This window comes from Pinus tabuliformis, chromosome 9 (genome assembly GCF_031772625.1).
Source record: "Pinus tabuliformis cultivar Carrire ecotype Pingquan chromosome 9, CPIR1, whole genome shotgun sequence".
In the NCBI taxonomy this organism is placed as follows: Eukaryota; Viridiplantae; Streptophyta; class Pinopsida; order Pinales; family Pinaceae; genus Pinus; species Pinus tabuliformis.
In genome coordinates, this window is record NC_142307.1 from 249,763,407 (window position 1) to 249,767,597 (window position 4,191).

The window sequence follows — 4,191 nt, forward strand, 5'->3', positions numbered from 1 at the left end:
ATTTCGAAGAATTAATAAACCCCAATCCATTAACCCTAGATTAGAACATAATCAGAGTTCCCTTGACTGGATCTACAAAATTTCATGGGCAGAAAGCCATCATGCTGAAAACCATGTGCAAAACCCATGCACAAAACCCAAGGTAGGTTTTCCCACCTAATATAGGGTCCAAAAAAATTCCCGAGGCACTGCCCCAATCCCCGTCCAGGGGAGATACCCCCCCCCCCCCCCCCCCATGCCCCCCTGCTATGCCCGACACAACAAACAGGGGCTACTGTCGCCCCACCCCCACACCCCCCCCATGCCCCCCTTGCTATGCCCGACACAACAAACAAGGGCTACTGTCAGCCCACCCCCCGTGCATGCGACTAATCGTGGAAAGAATGTAACAAACAACCAACATTCTCCCACTTGTTTTATTTTCCATACAGGGGGTCACAGAAGAGATTAGTCATTGGTCCAGCCCTACAATGCCCATTGTTTCTCTACACCAAGAGAACTTCTCAGTGCTCGCATACTTTGTCAGCGCATATGCAATATTCTTCAAAGTGTCTACCTTTGCCAGCAACACCTTTTTATCCTCAACCATATCCCTCAAAAAGTGATACTAAAAATCAATGTGCTTTTTCTTTGAATGATAAGCAGGGTTCTTTGCCAATAAAATTGCACTTTTGTTGTCACACTCTATCCTTATATCTCATTCTACTAACCCCATACTTGAACATAATCTCTGCAACCAAACTACTTCCTTGCTTACATGAGTGGCTTCCATGTATTCTACCTATGCAGTTGAAAATGCCACTACAGACTATCTCATGCTCATCCAAATGACTTCACCTCCAAATCAGTTAAACACATACCCACTTATAGATCTTCTCTGATCCATATCTCTAACCCAGGATGCATCAAAAAAGCCATGGATGTCTAAAACTATGTCCAAACCCAGTATTTCTCAGTAGCATAAACCATAATCACTAGTACCACACAAATACCCGAAAACCCACTTCATTGTTGTGGAATGCTCCTTCCCTAGTTTTGGCATAAACCTGCTCAATACTCCTACTGCATGGGAAATGTCTGGTCTAGTACAAACCATCACATACGTCAGACTACCAAATGCACTTGCGTATGGAGCACAGGACATGTCCTCTTCCTCTTCTTATGTCTTGGGACACTGTTTAGCAGATAAATTTACACCTATAGTAATAAGAAACTTCATCGGTTTACTATCCTACATATTAAACCTCTGCAGTATTGTCTCGACATACTTCCTCTAGTTTAACTAGATATTCCTCTTTTCCTGATCCCATTTAGTTTCCATGCCCAAAATATAGTTTGCAGCACCAAGATCCTTCATTTCAAATTTGGAGGATAGTTGCATCTTCAAATCCTATATAATTTCTTTGTTATTTCCAATCAGCAACATATCATCCACATCTAAGACCAAATAAATAACATGGTCACCAATTAATTTAAATACACACAGTGATCTTATTTTCTTCTAGTGAAGCCAAGTCCACATATATATATGTATCAAATTTTTGATACCTCATCCTTGGTGATTGTTTTAATTCATACAAAGAGCTTTTTAACCTGCATACCAGTTCTTTCTTACCCTTCACCGCAAAGCCTTCAGGTTGCTTCATGTAAATCTCTTCTTCGAGATCCCTGCAAATAAATGTTGTCTTCACATCCATATATTATACCTCGAAATAAAAAGCAACAACAAAAGATAAAAATAATCTAATAGAATCTAACTTGGAAACAGGAGAAAAAATATCACCAAAATCAATTCCCGACACTTTGGAATAACCTTTTTCTACCAACCAAGCTTTGTATTGCTCCACCTTTCCTTCTGTATTCATCTTCTTCTTAAACACCCATTTTCATTGGAAATTTTTGGACATAATTTTTTTTTTTTCTTGGTACTCAATTAGATCATAGCTCATCTTATCATCCTAAATCAAATGAGAAAATTGAGATAGTGAACAATTTTTTGGAAGGATATCTTTGTTTATGGATCAAGTGGTTACCTTTGGAAGAATGGTGGTATAACACTTCCTTCCATACATCAATGAAAATGACCCCATTTATGGTTATTTATTGATATTATCCACCTTCCATCACATCATCTTTAAGAGACAATTCTAAGGTTCAAACAGTGGAAGCTCACATTGAGCATCAATAACAAGTTCTCCAACTCTTAAAGGATAAACTAACTTTGGCACAAAATCAAATGAAACAATGGGCAGATCAAAATTGCAATGAAAGAAGTTTTGATGTGGGAGATTGGGTATTTTTAGGGCTACAACCATACAAACAAATGTCCATCAAGCAAGCTAAGAAGGATAAAAAATTATCGCCTAAGTATTATGTCCCTCATAAAGCATTGCAAATTATCGGTTCTATTGGATAGAAATTGGAGTTGCCTGCATCTTCATGAGTACACCCAGTTTTCCACGTTTCATGCTTAAAGAAGGTTTAGGTGACAAGCTCCTTTCCAGAACTTGACACGGAAGGAAAATTCATAGTGGATCCTTAAGCAATCAAAGAAACAAGAATATGACATCTATGAAATCAATGAATTTGAGAGTATCTCATAAAGTGGAAGAACTTGCCTGGTAAAGATTCTACATGGGAGGATAAGCATTTCATACTGAAGCATCTCGAACTACTCAAGCATTGAGGACAACACATTTTTGAAGGAAAGGGGCATGTTAGGTCCCTGTAATACTAATGTAGCCCCATATTGTTATTGTTGTGCCCAATAGAAGCCCACTATTATTATTGATGAGCCCTTACATTATTATTGTTATGTAGGCCCTGATTATTTTTACCATTTAGGCTCCTATATATACCAACGAGGTCTTGTTATTTGAATCATCTAAGAATTATTCATTTATGTGATGTAAAAGGAGGTTTCCCCCTCAAAGAGGCTTATTTTAAAGATATTGATCTATCTTTTATTTTGTTTTGTGATCTGGTTGCATACCAATATTTAAGGATTTAACCAAAGCATAAGCTTACTTTTATATTATGTTATATTGATTTCAATATTATGTATTGTTTTTATAAAGAAAGATACGGGTTGCTTGAATCCTTGTTGATTTTTATGAAGGAGGACAATTGTTATTGCATGCTCTGATGCAAGAGGAAAGATTATGAAATATTTGGTGTAGCCAGGGCTCATCAGAATCAAAGCTTCCATAAAATATTTCTTAATATATGAGAAAGAATATTTAGTTGTTTTGTTCCATTTGATCTCCTTTCCTTTATTAAGCATATTAGTTATTTCTTTAACAATTTTAGCAAAATTGGGAATAAAACATCTTAAAAAGATTATTCTTCCTAAAAAGGGTTGAATTTCCTTTTTGGTCCTAGGGAGAGGAATATTTTATATGGCTTGGATCCTTTTAGGTTCCATCTAAACTCCCTATCTAGACACAATGTGGCCCAACAATTTATCTTTTGTCATAGTGAAAAAGGGTTTTCAAGAATTTAGAGATAGACAATACTTTCGACACTTCTGAAACACCTTTTCGAGATGTCCCAAATAATTTGAATAAAATTGTGAAAACATGGTGATATCATCTAAATAGATTACAATAATATGATCCTTTTCACTGGTGAAGGAAATATTCATTGCTCGTTGAATAGTAGTCCCTACATTAATCAACATGGAAGGCTTCATTTCATACATAAAGGTTCCATAAGCAGCTATGAAAGAAATTTTATATTTGTCATCCTTTTGCATGACTATTTGGTTATAGCTTAAAAAATCATACATCATAGAGATGGGTTGGACTCCCACTATCCTTTCAAGAATATGGTCCATTTTTGGTAGGAGTAGTTATCTTTCAATGATACTCTATTTAAATTTCTAATATAGACACAAAGTCACATTTCATTGTTTTTCTTCCTAATTGGCACTAAATTAGCCACCGAGTTGGACTATCTTAATGGTATTATTATTTTCACATCTAATAACTTTTTAACTTCCTTTTTAATTGAAGGTAATAATAGTACAGTGGATTTAATTGTCTAGTTTCTTTCCTAGAATTCTTAACTCCTTCTTTCAAAAGAATTCAAAAGAATTCAGTGTTCAATAATTTTCATATCGTAGGTCTTTAAATCTTCATAAATCCAGGAAAAAATGTCAGTAAATTCTATAAAAAGGGATACATATTGTTC